The sequence below is a fragment of the Lolium rigidum genome, chromosome 1, assembly GCF_022539505.1.
Source record: "Lolium rigidum isolate FL_2022 chromosome 1, APGP_CSIRO_Lrig_0.1, whole genome shotgun sequence".
NCBI classification, from domain to species: domain Eukaryota; kingdom Viridiplantae; phylum Streptophyta; class Magnoliopsida; order Poales; family Poaceae; genus Lolium; species Lolium rigidum.
In genome coordinates, this window is record NC_061508.1 from 210,222,754 (window position 1) to 210,239,853 (window position 17,100).

Here is a 17,100-nt window from a genome sequence, read left to right on the forward strand (position 1 = left end):
TCTCTGGTTCATTTAAAAAATGATGAAATGAACACTTTAGGGTTCAATTCATTCTATGGTTCATTTAAAACAAAATGAAAATGATGTACATGGTTCTCTGGTTCATTTAGTATTTTAGTTCTTCATTAAATGAAAATGAAAATGAAAATGGTTTTGCTAGCTACCCTGTGACTTCTTCTGCACTTTTTTTTCTTTTAAATTTATTCTCTGGTTCAATTCATTCTCTGGTTCATGTATCTGGTTCATGTATCTGGTTCATGAAAATGGTTCAATTCATTCTCTGGAATGCAGCAGCTGCTACAATTGTTGCTGCTACTATATATTGTTGTTGCTGCTACAATTGTTGCTGCTACTATTGTCTCTGGTTATATAATTTTAGTTATGTAATCTGAGATGGGAGGTTGGAGAAAATTCCTAGATGTATCAGGAAATCAGTATGATTGATGGTTGTGGTTACAGGTTGAATTTTTGTCTCTGGTTATAAGTGCTGGTTATGATGTGCTGTTGCAAATATATGATATTTGTCTCTGGTTATAAGTGCTGGTTATGATGTGCTGTTGCAAATTGTGATATTTGTCTCTTATGTGCTGTTGAAATATATGATGTGCTGTTGCAAATATATGATATTTGTCTCTGGTTATAAGTGTTGGTTATAGTTGCGGGGATTGAGTTGCTATTGAGTGCCGGAATGTTGATTCATTTCCGTTCCAGCAATTCTAGCACTCCGCATGACCAATTTTTAGCAAAGGTCGTGCCGAATTTTTCCGCACATTCTAACACTTCATCTTCTATTAGTGCAAGTTACCATGGCGTCTCAAGAACAGTTAGAGGAGCACTACAATAGGCACTTCTTTAAAACAGAGGAGGATGCCGAGGCCGCTGGGGTTGGCGGCGACGAGGACCATGAGATGGAGGATGCCGCTGGGGGTAGTGCCGGCGAGCCAAGCGGCGACGAGGCAAGCGGCACCGCCGGAGGGTAGTACCTACGAGCCAAGCGGCAACCGGCGCCGCCAGGGGGTGGCGGCGAGACAAGCGGCGACGATCCTAGCGGCGCTGCCGGGAGTAGTGGCACCAGGACAAGTGGTTCCAAGAGGCCGCAGAAGGCAAGGCGCCAAAACACGGTCGCCACCGGCAGAGACACAATCAAAGAGGTGGACCCCGCCAGTGGTTTGCCGGTGGAGCCTAAGGATGTTGCCAAGGGGTACGACAACCAACTGGCATGTATCCTTCGAGAGGTCGTCAATCTCAATGAGAAGACCTCCGAGCTGAGAACAAAGCGCATTTGCGAGCCCAGCTCATTGCGAGGTTGCACTCACGATACATGTTCCTAGGCGACTACACCTCCACTCATGAAACCAAGAACATTGTGAACTCACAAGCCCTCCTGAAGTTCACCAAACACCTCAGCAGCTATAAGTACATGGTGCGGAAGCTGATTGCTGACGGCAAAGGTTCGAAGAGGTCCACTCTGCCTTTCCCCATGTCTCCCAGGCGGACTTTGATGCTTTTGTGGCCAATGAAGAGCTAGAAGTGACCAAGAATCGCAAGTTGTGGGGGAAGGAAATGCGGGAGCTTAACATCGGCAACCACAACCTTGGGAGCCGTGGGTATGAGGGAAAGGAGCCCTATTGGGCGAAGGAGGACGAGGCGTATATAAATGCCGGCATTGAGAACCCCTGGCTCAAGTACAAGGACCCACTTGAAAGAAGATTCATCAGGCCCCGCTACCATAAGAAGAAACTAACCGGGGAACTTGTCACGGACCCCAAGGTGGTAACCGACATAATTTGGTTCACGAACGACAAGAAGGTCCTAGCGTTGGAGAAAAAACTGGTAAGCAATTTACCGGTTTAATTAGATCAAGTATCGTTCATATAATAGTAGCAACATTTCTAAATGGTTCACGTTTCTTCCGCACGAAGAAGAAAGACAAAGACTTTCTCAATGTGACGAAGGCTCCTCGTCGCAGGCGTCGACGGGCAGGGTAGCCTGGGACAAGCCTCTCGTACGGGCGCTAAACATTGTTAATGATCATTCACCAACGAGAAGGCCGCATAGAGGCCGTGTGGCTGGCGCGGTACAGGCTACAAGCATGGTCACTACGGCTTGTCGTCTGCGGCCGATAAAAATGCGCGCAATGAGAGGAAGCAGCGGGAGGCGGAGGAAATGAAGGACTCAATCCTAGCCCAAGTCCAAGCTGGTTTGGTACCGCAACTGGTACCGCAACTCAAAGCTTCACTCGTACCTGATATCACAGCTGAAGTCGCCGCTTCAGTCCAAGCTGATTTCAACGCTGTCGTCGCGTGGTATAAGGGTGGCAAACAAGCCCCCCCCCCCCACAAATGCAAGTGGTTAGCTTCGGCGGCAGCAACTCGATGGCGCCGCCGGCCGCCGGCAATGCTTATGTTATAATGGAGACTCCTTCGGCCGCCGGCAATGTCGCAGGTTCTAGGGATTCACCGGCCATGCCGGATAGCAGCCCCTCCGTCACTTGCACGCCCGCCGCCGCATGTGCCGGCCCGTCGACATTAGCCGAGCTCAACGCCCTCACGGTAATTAAGCTAGTGTACATCAAGTTAATATATTAGTTTTGTCATCCTTGCCCTCTCTCTAACGCCGTACACATGTTCTCGCAGGCGCTCTCAACGCCATGCACCTTCCTGATGAAAGTGAACGACGAACTCAAAGACGTCGCGAGGGGTGCATCCTTCGCCCTCTGGATAAGAAGTGGCACACACGAGATATGGAGGATGACGTTTACCGGGTTGAAGTGGATCGGGCGTTACCGGGCTGTGAGGATTTGTTTCCTCCTAATGAACCGCATGGTGCCGATGACGATAGCCCGTTGAATCTGACCTCACTGAAGGGTTGGGTACTGCTATGGCCGAAGACCCTAATTAGGATCAACACCTACTCGGGGTCGACGACAAGCAAAGGAAAGCACATTGCGGCGCCACAGGTCAGCGTCCCTCCACGACAGCCAGCGGCGCCGGTGGTCATCGCCCCACCACAACGGCCAGTGGCGCCAGAGGTCAGCGCCCCACCACAACAGCCAGCGGCGCCAGAGGCCGAGGAATACGAACGTGAGGACTTCCAATGGCATATTCCTACGTCTTCACAAGTTATCCATGAGGATGCGCTGGCCTCGAAATATGTGTGCTCCAAGAAGCTGTTCGATTCTCAAGAAACGGCTGAGGAGCAAAATCCCGAGGAGGTCGCCACCACCGCCGTCAAAAAGATGTTGAGCCCAAACACACTCCATGCTACGGCCAATACGGCGATGGATGGTCCAGTACTACAACCCAAGAAGAGGAAGAGGCCAAATAAGAAGGACGCCAAAGACAAGGCGGCGGCCAAATCCAAGGACAAGGTCCCACTCCTTGACAAGTTGCCAAACAATTGGCGACCTCTGTATCACTTGGGTGAACCGATGCTGCCGGAGCATGTCGTCAAGAAACTCACCGCGGATATGAGGGGCTTGCATGAGACTGTCATGTATCTGGAGAAGCAACTTCTCAAATCAAAAGATCCTAGTTACCCTCTCTTCGTGGCGAAGGTGCCAACTGGCATGAACTTCGTCGAGAAGTACCCCGCGGACTTGTGCTTCCTCCGGTTCAATGACATCTTCAGCATCTTTCACATGCAAATGCTCCACTTTAGTGTGGTTCACCTAGTTGCTCTTAGCTTGTCTTCCCAGATCGTTAAGGAGGGGACACCGACCATCACGATAATGGACCCCTTCTATATGCGGGAGAGCCTCATCTGCAACGCTGGGGATCGGGCGATTGCCACCCAGCAGGTCGAGGATTTCATGCTGGCGAACATTAAAAAGGGCGCCATTCTCATCCCTTACTTCCCCGAGTAAGTAATCACTCGCTAGTCCCCATCACCATTCTATCCTATATCTCCATTTGCATTTCCAAAGGTTAATCCGTGTGTTTTCCGCAGAGACAAGTTCTGCACCCTCATCGTCGTGCACCCGTAACACTCGCATGCAGTCTATCTCTACTTGGGTAGGGACCACAAGAAAGACTACACCCACATCAGGGCCCTTCTCAATGATGCTCTCACCGGCTTCGCCAACAAGGCAGGCTCCCTCGAAGTAGAGAGGTAATCCCGAGGAGGCTTGGTCTTAACCCACACAACCAACTTCGCATGCCTCAGGCAGTCGAAGGAAGACAATGGGATGGACGCGTGGTACGCCATCCTTCAGATCCAGGAGTACATAAAGTACGCAGATGACATGTTGCTGCCATAGACTCTCAGAAACAGGTTTGCAAACATGGAGGATGTCCCTGATAGGGAGCTGAGAAAGAACTGGGGTCGCATCCAGCAGTTCGTTTGCACGATAATCCTGCAGGATGTCATCAATAGGCCTGGCGAGTTCTTCTACGGCTACGGTCTACCACCTAATGACGAGATAGAACTCCGCTTGGAGATGTCGCGTGATGAGAGGACGTTCAACTCGCTTGAGGGCTGCCGTCCATTCCCCCCTAGGCGTACAACCTGATCCTACGACGGGAACTCTATTGCTAAAGCTTGAACGATATGTCCATGAACTTTCGTACTGTAATAATTGCTATATATTCCGAGAGAATCGACTTGTCGCTTTTATTTAGTTGTATGGATGTGCATGTGAACATGTGTCTATAGTTTCATTTACTTTGCTATATATTTCAAGATTATGGCGTAGATACCTTAATAATTATTTGCATTTACTCGACCCCTACTTGCCTCGTATTTGGAGTTCGCCGATGATTAGAATGTTCGTTCACTCGTACACTCGGCAGTGGAGCCAGTGAGCCTTGGTGTGATGGCCACAAATATCAATCTATTGTGCATCCTACCTAGCCTCACCGACTCCATCCCTGGATGTTAATATTTGTTTCGACCGACAAAGTATGAGGCATGCTATTTAATTCGTACTACTTGTCTTTTATTTGAGTTGGCACTTCTTAATTGCATTGGCCGATGATTAAAATATTTGGTCACTTGTACACTCCGGGGTGGGGCCAGTGAGGCGCGCCGGCAGTGGCCAGTTATCACCGGTCTGTTCGCACCGGCGGGCTGAGGTGCGCCGGCAGTAGCCATATTAGGTGCGCCCGCAGTAGCTGTTTTCCTTGTAGTGACTGCACCAGGGATATGGGCCTCCCTGCGCGTTGCGAACGGGCCATGGGCCATGAAACACATGTCGTTTGGTATCTTGGGTGGCCTTTTGTGCGTCGGAGAAGGAAGCCAGACCCCATCGTTTGGTTGCCTGTTTCCAGCCCAAGTTGCACGCATGAAAACATGAATCAACTGTTTGGTTGCTCAAATCACAGTTCCATATCCTTACCACAATTCAAATAGGGTGAGATTACCATGCCATAGCATGTTACATACGATCAGACACCACTCAAAAGAACAAGATCCTCACGATCGCCACGATGAGGAAGGCGATGATGTAATCTTTGACCCAACTGGGACGTACCATCGGTGGTGCTCCTTGTAGAGCATGTACTTCCTGCGACGGCAACTGTGCTAATGGCACTGCCTCATTGATGACCTGATCTTACAGGAACTTCTCTTCCAGGAATGTGAGGTACTCTTGCTGCGCCTCCTCCAATGTTTCATACCCTCGGTAGTTGTTGTTCAGTAGCCATTGACCTGGTCTTGACACACCCTCCATGAGCTGTAGATTCCTCGGACCCGTCCGTGGAACACCACATACCACTAGCACGGCATAAGAAGAATAGGTAATCGATCACAACCATGAAGCAATTCATAACAGAGCAATAGAACCACACAAGTGTTGACAACAAATGATAAACTAACAGGGGCATGCATGATCATTCCAAAAGTGGATCACAAGTTCATCCTACACTACCATGGTGTCATCCTACCACCACAACAAAAGTGGGTGTCATCCTAACACCGCAAGTTCACCATCACCTGAGGGGTTATTATATACCACCTCATCATAGTTACAAAAGGGGGCCATCAAATGTTTTTGAACCCTAGCTACTGCCAAAATGTACATCATCAGCATCATCATCATCAAGTTCATCACCACCATGCATGCATCCCCTAAACCACCCCCTCAAGGGCACCACTATACCTTGCAGTGGTACTTGGCAAGGTAGTTCCTTAGCCAGAGGACGCGGTGTGGCTCGATCATGCCCACAAAGCTGCAACCCTGGGCCTTGTGGTCGACGAGGTGGCTCAGGGCGGCCATGAGATCATCCTCGGCGAAGCCAATGTCCATGAGCGCATTGTACATGTCAAGGTGCATGTCCGTGGGCTTGTTGTCCCTGATGGCATGTGCGATGTCCTTCACAGCAACAGTGATGTTGGTGAACGCCACCAGCTCGTCATCGGCGAAGGCACCTCTCTTCCTCTTGCCGGCGGTCACCTTCTCAGGCGCGTAACCAGGCTTCTGAGGTGGCCCATCGAGGTTGATCGTGTCAGACTCCTGGGTTTCAGCATCCTCCGGTGAAGGATTTGTTGCAGCCGAGCCCAGGGGCTCACTGGATCCCATGGCGTACTTGCCGGTGGCGAGGCCGAAAGAGAAGATGGTATGCATCTCGTCGTAGTGGAAATGGGAACATTCAGGAACTCCGCATTCTTTGGGTGATCCTACGATACGAAGGGAAATGATGTTAGTTCTGCTAGTGGCTGATCAAAAGAGCTAGTGAGGTGGGTTGAGCGTGCTCACCGCGACGTGCCCGCAGTAGTACTCACCCTCAAGGATGGTGCATTTGGTATCCTCGCACCGCTGAGGTCCGCTTAGATCATGGAGCCTGCTAATGGTGAGCCACCTCTGCCTCCACTTCCTCAGGTGGTTGTACACCTGAGTGGAGCAAGCGGAGACACCACAGTGGTCAAACAGGCCCTTCGCCACGGCAGTCAGATGGAATTCCTCGAATCCTTTGTCAGTTCTCACTCCGGTCTTGATCAAGCCGCACATCTTCTCCAACACAAAGCTGGACATGAATGGAAGCCTTTTCATGGTGCCAATCCCTTTCTGCCTGGACTTCAAGGCCCTGTCCGCTTCCCTGTGGGTCTTGTTCTTCTTTGTGGTGGCCAACCTAGCCGCGACCTCTGCCGCTACCTGAGCCACCAGGTCAGACACAGGCAGAGGGGTGACCGCCATTGTCGAGGGTGCTCCTTGGCAATGCCCTTCGTTTGGGGCTTAGGGTAGATGGAATCCTGTAGGATGACACGAGACATCGGTTATCAAACAAGCGGGGGAAGCGATTTACCCAGGTCCGGGGCCCTCGATGAGGTAAAACCCTTACGTCCTGCCTGTCTGATCTTGATTATGAAAATATTGGGTTACAATGGGGTGCCGAAGGTTTCGACTGTGATCTCGTCGAGAAGCTAAGTTCTACGGGGACCTAGCTCTGGACTTATGGTGGCTAAGATTGCTAAAATTGTGTGTGTCCTCGGCAGTCCCTCTCCTGGCCCTTATATAGGGAGCCAGGTCTCGAGAGATCTGTCCGGGTACGACTAGGTTACAAAGGGTCCTAGTTCTAGACTTTCCTTGTATTCTCCGTCTCTTTGTCTTGTTCTTCAAGGAATCCTTCTTCGGCACTGATGTAGTAGCCCACCTCGCCATCGAGTGCCTTCATGGGCCTCCAGTTGGGCCGTACTGGATAGGGCAATAACGGTTACCCGAAGGGTAATGCCCATGTCAGTAGCCCCCGAGTGTCTAGCCGAAGATATTTCGGGTAGAGACTAAAGCATGCCTCCACTGAATGTTATCATCTCTTCATAAATCTTGTCCTCCTTGTAGCAGCATCATCTCCTTCTATCGGGTGCGCGTCCAGCGCTCCCGATGGGAGTAGCCCCCGAGTCTAGGTGCGGATGCTTGCAACCGTGCGTAGACTCAAGTTGTGCCACTCGAATGTTTTTCTTCTGCCAAAGCTTTCTGCGGGTCTTCATAAGTCAACCGATACATTTATATCGGGGCTTCAATCTTTCAAGTAAGGTTTAATGCGTAAAGGATATCGAGTAACGCGCCCAGCTTTGCTGGTTAACTGCCGATGGCAAAACAACGCTACTCTACACAGAATCAAGTCCCCGGGCATGATCCTGGAGTGCAAAAAAGTTTGTGAGGTGTGCAATCGGCACTCCCGATGGGAGTAGCCCCCGAGTCTGGGCACGGGCGCTTGCAACCGGGTGCAGACTTGGGCCAAACGATTCGATCTTTCTTCGAGTCCAAATTTATCGGGTGCGTGTCCAGCGCTCCCAATGGGAGTAGCCCCCGAGTCTAGGCACGGATGTTTGCAACCGTGCGTAGACTCAAGTCAGCCCATCCGATAGTTTTAGCTTTTCTTCGGATACTTCAAGCAGACTTCATGACATCACTGATGACGTATTTTACTGTTGTAGTTTTGACTGGCAGGACGTGGCCTAACGGGCCCATCCTACTTCTGCGCGGTTCTGTTTTAAGAAATGACCACTACTTCCATGCAGTTACCAAGGTGACTCCTCGATTTCTGCGCTCGATGATGAGAAGAAATCTCTTTAATAAATTGGAAAAAACGACACGTGCCCGCTCAATCCTCAAACTTCCTTTTACTTTATAATCTCTCAGGGTAAACTCTCCCCTTTCCACACTTCATCCTCACACCCTTTCTTCCTCATTCATCCTTTTTGTTCACAAATACTACGCCGCCGCCGTCGTTTCTAGATCTTCCTCGGATCTCATAATGGTGAAAAAGAAGAACCCCACTCTCGCCACCAGTGTTGTGAGCAGTGACGCCGCCGCCAAGACTCCTCCAAACCCGTCGAGGAGAAGCACGTCAGATGCTCCTCCCCCAGCTCCGGTGCCGCCTGCGCCATCAAGCTCCACGGCGGGGCCTATCCCCGGCGATTGGCCGATTTCTACCACTACAAAGCGTGATGAGAAGAGGGCCCGCAGCCTCGGAATAATTTCTTCCGACGAGGGGAACGTTATTCTTCCAGGTGCGACTTCACGGCCCAATCCCCCTGCCAGTTTTACTGTGATGTTCTTATCCTTCTTGTATCGAGGTCTTTCGCTCCCCGCTCACAAGTTTCTTCATCACCTCCTTCGAGTGTATGAGATTTAATTATGGCAGTTGACTCTCAATTCAATCCTTCATCTTGCCATCTTTATCACCCTCTGTGAAGCGTTCTTGGGCATTGAGCCCCACTTCGGTTTGTGGAAGAAAATTTTCTTCGTGAAAAGATACAACTGCAGTGGTTGGACTGATGTCTACGGGTGCTTCTATTCTTGTAGACAGTGTTGGGCCTCCAAGAGCAGAGGTTTGTAGAACAGCAGCAAGTTTCCCTTAAGTGGATCACCCAAGGTTTATCGAACTCGGGGAGGAAGAGGTCAAAGATATCCCTCTCAAGCAACCCTGCAATCACGATACAAGAAGTCTCTTGTGTCCCCAACACACCTAATACACGTGTCGATGTATAGGTGCACTAGTTCGGCGAAGAGATAGTGAAATACAAGTAGTATGGATGTATATGAGTGGTAATAACAATCTGAATAAAATATGGCAGCGAGTAAACATGCAAATGTAACGATAAATAAACGGATTTTCGATGCTTAGAACAAGGCCTAGGGATCCTACTTTCACTAGTGGACACTCTCAACATTGATCACATAATAAAACCACTCTACACTCTCTTGTTGGATGATGAACACCACTAATTGTGTAGGACTACAAGAGCACCTCAATGCCGGAGTTAACAAGCTCCACAACATTCAATGTTCATATTTAAATAACCTTAGAGTGCATGATAGATCATTGCAATTACACCAAGTACTAACATAGCATGCACACTCGTCACCATCACACTATGAAGGAGGAATAGATCACATCAATACTATCATAGCAATAATTAACTTCATAATCTACAAGAGATTACAATCATAACCTACGCCAAGTACTACATGATGCACACACACTGTCACCATTACACCGTGGAGGAGGAATAGAGTACTTTAATAACATCACTAGAGTAACACATAGATGAATAGTGATACAAAAATCATATGAATCTCAATCATGTAAGGCAGCTCATGAGATCATTGTATTGAAGTACATAGGAGAGAGATTAACCACATAGCTACCGGTACAGCCCTTAGCCTCAATGGAGAACTACTCCCTCCTCATGGGAGACAGCAGCGTTGATGAAGATGGCGGTGGTGTTGATGGAGATGCCTTCCGGGGGCACTTCCCCGTCCCAGCGGCGTGCCGGAACAGAGACTCCTGTCCCCCAGATGTTGGCTTCGCGATGGCGGCGGCTCTGGAACTTTTCTTGTACCGTGGCTTTTCCGTATCGAGGTTTTAGGTCAGGGACCTTTAAATAGGCGAAGAGGCGGAGTCGGAGGGCTGACGGGGGCGTGACACAATAGGGGGGCGCGGCCCTGGCCCTGGCCGCGCCACCCTGTCATCTGGTGGCCCTGTGGCCCCCCTCTGGTGGCTCTCGGGTGTTCTGGAAGCTTCGTGGAATTCTAAGATGCTGGGCGTTGATTTCGTCCGATTCCGAGAATATTTCCTTACTAGGATTTCTGAAACCAAAAACAGCGTAAAACAAAGAATCGGCCCTTCGGCATCTCGTCAATAGGTTAGTTCCGGAAAACGCATAAATATGACATATAATGTGTATAAAACATGTGAGTATCATCATAAAAGTAGCATGGAACATAAGAAATTATAGATACGTTTGGGACGTATCAAGCATCCCCAAGCTTAGTTCCTACTCGCCCTCGAGTAGGTAAACGATAACAAAGATAATTTCTGAAGTGACATGCTATCATAATCTTGATCATACTATTGTAAAGCATATGTAATGAATGCAGCGATTCAAAGCAATGGTAAAGATAATGACTAAACAATTGAATCATATAGCAAAGACTTTTCATGAATAGTACTTTCAAGACAAGCATCAATAAGACTTGCATAAGAGTTACTCATAAAGCAATAGATTCTTAGTAAAAGGCATTGAAGCAACACAAAGGATGATTAGGTTTCAGCAATTGCTTTCAACTTGTAACATGTATATCTCATGGATAATTGTCAACACAAAGCAATATAACAAGTGCAATAGGTAAACATGTAAGAATCAATGCACAGTTAACACAAGTGTTTGCTTCTAAGATAGAAAGAAGTAGGTAAACTGACTCAACAATAAAGTAAAAGATAGGCCCTTCGCAGAGGGAAGCATTGGTTACTATATTTGTGCTAGAGCTTTTCATTTTGAAAACAAGAAACAGTTTTGTCAACGGTAGTAATAAAGCATATGTGTTGTGTATAAGATATCCTATAAGTTGCAAGCCTCATGCATAGTATACCAATAGTGCTCGCACCTTGTCCTAATTAGCTTGGATTAACACGGATTATCATTGCATAGCATATGTTTCAACCAAGTGTCACAAAGGGGTACCTCTATGCCGCCCGTACAAAGGTCTAAGGAGAAAGCTCGCATTGGATTTCTCGCTTTTGATTATTCTCAACTTAGACATCCATACCGGGACAACATAGACAACAGATAATGGACTCCTCTTTAATGCATAAGCATTCAACAACAGCTTAATATTCTCATAAGAGATTGAGGATTAATTGTCCAAACCGAAACTTCCACCATGAATCATAGCTTTAGTTAGCGGCCCAATGTTCTTCTCTAACAGTATGCATACTCAAACCATTTGATCATGAAAATCGCTCTTACTTCGTACAAGACGAACATGCATAGCAACTCACATGATATTCAACAAAGGTAAAGTTGATGGCGTCCCGTAAACATGGTTACCGCTCAACAAGCAACTTATTAAGAAATAAGACACATAAGTACATATTCTTCACCACAATAGTTTTTAAGGCTATTTTTCCCATGAGCTATATATTGCAAAGGCAAAGAATAGAATTTTAAAGGTAGCACTCAAGTAATTTACTTTGGAATGGCGGAGAAATACCATGTGGTAGGTAGGTATGGTGGACACAAATGGCATAGTATTTGGCTCAAGGATTTGGATGCACGAGAAGAATTCCTCTCAATACAAGGCTAGGCTAGCAAGGTTGTTTGAAGCAAACTCAAGTATAAAAGGTGCAGCAAAGCTCACATATGAACATATTGTAACTATTATAAGACTTTACATTGTCTCCTTGTTGTTCAAACACCTTAACCGTAAAATATCTAGACTCTAGAGACCAATCATGCAAACCAAATTTTAACAAGCTCTATGTAGTTCTTCATTAATGGGTACAAAGTACATGATGCAAGAGCTTAAACATGATCTATATGAGCACAATAATTGCCAAGTATCAAATTATTCAAGACATTATACCAATTACCACATGCAGCATTTTCTGTTTCCAACCATATAACAATTAACGAAGTAGTTTCAACCTTCGCCATGAACATTAGAGGCTAAGAACACATGTGTTCATATGAACCAGCGGAGCGTGTATCTCTCCCACACAAGCATTCATTTAGAGAATGAAAATAACAAAACAAAAATAAAAGCACACAGACGCTCCAAGTAAAGTACATAAGATGTGACCGAATAAAAATATAGTTTCAAGAGAAGAAACCTGATAATTTGTCGATGAAGAAGGGGATGCCTTGGGCATCCCCAAGCTTAGATGCTTGAGTCTTCTTAAAATATGCAGGGGTGAACCACGGGGGCATCCCCAAGCTTAGACTTTTCACTCTTCTTGATCATAGTATATCATCCTCCTCTCTTGACCCTTGAAAACTTCCTCCACACCAAACTCGAAACAAACTCATTAGAGGGTCAGTGCATAATTCATATATTCAGAGGTGACATAATCATCCTTAAAACTTCTGGACATTGCACAAAGCTACTGAAAGTTAATGGAACAAAGAAATCCATCAAACATAGCAAACGGACAATGCGAAATAAAAGGCAGAATCTGTCAAAACAGAACAGTTCGTAAAGACGAATTTTAAAGAGGCACCAGACTTGCTCAGATGAAAATGCTCAAATTGAATGAAAGTTGCGTACATATCTGAGGATCACTCACGTAAATTGGAAGATTTTTCTGAGTTACTTACAGAGAACACTGTCCAAATTCGTGACAGACAGAAATCTGTTTCTGCGCAGTAATCCAAATCTAGTATCAACCTTACTATCAAAGACTTTACTTGGCACAACAATGCAATAAAATAAAGATAAGGAGAGGTTGCTACAATAGTAACAACTTCCAAGACTCAAATATAAAACAAAAGTACTGTAGTAAAATAAACACATGGGTTATCTCCCAAGAAGTGCTTTCTTTATAGCCATTAAGATGGGCTCAGCAGTTTTAATGATGCTCACACAAGAAATAAGAGTTGAAGCAGAAGAGAGCATCAAGAAGCAAATTCAAAACAAATTTAAGCCTAAACCACTTCCTATGAAAAGGAATCTTGTAAATAAACAAGTCATGTAGGCATAATGCAACAAGCATAGAAAGATAAAACAAGTGTAACTTCAAAAATTTCAGCATATAGAGAGGTGTTTTAGTAACATGAAAATTTCTACAACCATATTTTCCTCTCTCATAATAATTTCCAGTGGCATCATGAACAAACTCAACAATATAACTATCAAATGAAACATTCTTATCATGAGTCTCATACATAAAATTATTACTACTCCCAACATAAGCATAGTCATTCTTATTAATTGTAGTGGGAGCAAATTCAACAAAGTAGCTATCATTATTATTCTCATCAAGTGTAGGAGGCATAGTATAATCATAATAAAATTTACTCTCCATAGTAGGCGGCACCAAAAGACCACTATCATTATAATCATCATATATGGGAGGCATATCATAATCAACATAAACTTTCTCCTCAATACCCGGAGGGCTAAAGAGATCATTTTCATCAAAACCGACCTCCCCAAGCTTAGAATTTTCTATATCATTATCAACAATGGTGTTCAAAGCGTTCATACTAATATTACTACTAGCATGTAAATAAGGTTCCTTAGGTTTTTTAATTTTCGCATTAAACCATTCATGTCTTGACTCAGGAAATAGTACAAAACGCTCACAGATGTTTTCCATTATGCCTTACTAGTGTTTAACAAGAAACAAAAAGATGCAATTGCAGGATCTAAAGGAAATAGCTTCGAGCACACACACAACGGAAATAGAAAAGTACTTAGTTACCTGGGACCGGAGTATGAGTGCCTTTTACCTTTCCTCCCCGGCAACGGCGCCAGAAAAGTGCTTGATGTCTACGGGTGCTTCTATTCTTGTAGACAGTGTTGGGCCTCCAAGAACAGAGGTTTGTAGAACAGCAGCAAGTTTCCCTTTAGTGGATCACCCAAGGTTTATCGAACTCGTGGAGGAAGAGGTCAAAGATATCCCTCTCAAGCAACCCCGCAATCACGATACAAGAAGTCTCTTGTGTCCCCAACACACCTAATACACTTGTCGATGTATAGGTGCACTAGTTCGGCGAAGAGATAGTGAAATACAAGTAGTATGGATGTATATGAGTGGTAATAACAATCTGAATAAAATATGGCAGCGAGTAAACATGCAACTGTAACAAGTAAATAAACGGAGTTTCGATGCTTAGAAACAAGGCCTAGGGATCCTACTTTCACTAGTGGACACTCTCAACATTGATCACATAATAAAACCACTCTACACTCTCTTGTTGGATGATGAACACCACTAATTGTGTAGGACTACAAGAGCACCTCAATGCCGGAGTTAACAAGCTCCACAACATTCAATGTTCATATTTAAATAACCTTAGAGTGCATGATAGATCATTGCAATTACACCAAGTACTAACATAGCATGCACATTGTCACCATCACACTATGAAGGAGGAATAGATCACATCAATACTATCATAGCAATAATTAACTTCATAATCTACAAGAGATTACAATCATAACCTACGCCAAGTACTACATGATGCACACACACTGTCACCATTACACCGTGGAGGAGGAATAGAGTACTTTAATAACATCACTAGAGTAACACATAGATGAATAGTGATACAAAACTCATATGAATCTCAATCATGTAAGGCAGCTCATGAGATCATTGTATTGAAGTACATAGGAGAGAGATTAACCACATAGCTACCGGTACAGCCCTTAGCCTCGATTGAGAACTACTCCCTCCTCATGGGAGACAGCAGCGTTGATGAAGATGGCGGTGCTGTTGATGGAGATGCCTTCCGGGGGCACTTCCCCGTCCCGGCGGCGTGCCGGAACAGAGACTCATGTCCCCCAGATCTTGGCTTCGCGATGGCGGTGGCTCTGGAACTTTTCTCGTACCGTGGCTTTTCCGTATCGAGGTTTTAGGTCAGGGACCTTTAAATAGGCGAAGAGGGGGAGTCGGAGGGCTGACGGGGGCGTGACACAATAGGGGGGCGCGGCCCTGGCCCTGGCCGCGCCACCCTGTCATCTGGTGGCCCTGTGGCCCCCCTCTGGTGGCTCTCGGGTGTTCTGGAAGCTTCGTGGAATTATAAGATGTTGGGCGTTGATTTCGTCCGATTCCGAGAATATTTCCTTACTAGGATTTCTGAAACCAAAAACAGCAGAAAACAAAGAATCTGGCCCTTCGGCATCTCGTCAATAGGTTAGTTCCGGAAAACGCATAAATATGACATATAATGTGTATAAAACATGTGAGTATCATCATAAAAGTAGCATGGAACATAAGAAATTATAGATACGTTTGGGACGTATCAGGGACCTTCGTCATCGGTGGAGTTGGGTTTGTTGTTCGTAAAGAAGTTAATTACTTCAACTTCCCAATGAAAGAGTCTGTGCAAGGATGGAGGCTGAAGTGGTTTGATATTAGGGACTCACCAACAACCGACTCCCAGCTCCCCCAATTCTCCGATGTTCTGGAAGCCGAGCCCAAGAAGTCTTGGAAAAATATCCTCTCACCCGATGAGAAACCAACAGTCGACAGGTTATTTGAAAGATTCCTTCGGATCAAGGAATCCGACGGCCAAACCATGATAGGTACTGAGGTAGCCGTTGTGTTCTTAAAGCGTCGAGTTCAGCCAATCATGTCTAGGGCCCATCCGATGTGGTTGTATTCGGGCCCCAAGGATGAGACCAGAGTAAATATCGCTGAGTTATCCGAGAAGGAACTGCTTGATGAAGTCCGGCGCCTCAGTCTCTTTAGCCAAGAAGATTCGATCCCACTGATATCTTCCCAACCGCCATTTGATGCTGATCACCTACCAGCCGAGGTAAATTCTTCCCTTCATGCTCTCATTGTCCTGTCTCTTTTGATTATTTCAATTGTCATCATTCTTACTTGTTTACTTCGGCAGATCCATATAGCTTCCGAACGTTTGCAAGACCTGTCGAACGATGCCTCCGAGAAAAGGGATTCCTCGGTCCCCGTAGGATCCCATACTGAAGGAAATGCAAGCCCAAGAGATGAACATGATGATCCAATGAATCCTGAAGCTTCTTTCATCAACCCTCAATCCTCTGCCGATGATATAAGTGATACAGCGGGGTCAATCCATGATGACGATGCTGATCATGCTGCCTTTGTTGATGCAGCTGTGGAGAAGGCCGAGGCGCTGCCCTCAAAGAGACCATCTGGCGGCTTTGCCGACGAAGATGATCTTTATGATTTGTAAGTCCTTACTACTTTTTCCAGGATTAGATTTTGACGACCGTTCGTATTCGATTCTAACTTTGCCAGTTTCTCACTCTTGTAGTGAAGAGGGTTTCATCGAGCCTCCGTCCAAGAAGGCTAAGTCTTGTACCAACATGCCAAATCCAGCAGCCTCCGAGGCTTCGACTCCTGCTGCAGCCCCCATGGCTCAAATTTCGACAGCTTCTTCCCTTTCCAAAGGGAAGGAGATTTCTTTGACTGCCGCTGTTACAGCTTCTCCTACAAGGAAACCTGTAAGCCTTCCTTGTTTTAATGATATATCCATTTGTTGTAACTCCCGAGTGGATCTTGATCAGATTATAAGTTCTCTGACGATTAGTTCTCCATCTAATAATCATTTTTCCTTATCTCCTAAGGATTTGCGAGCCGCTATCTCTTCTCTGGAGGCTTTCGCCTCCCAATATACTTCTCTTGAAGTTGACAAAGCCCGGCTGCAAAAGGAGGTCGAGTCTTC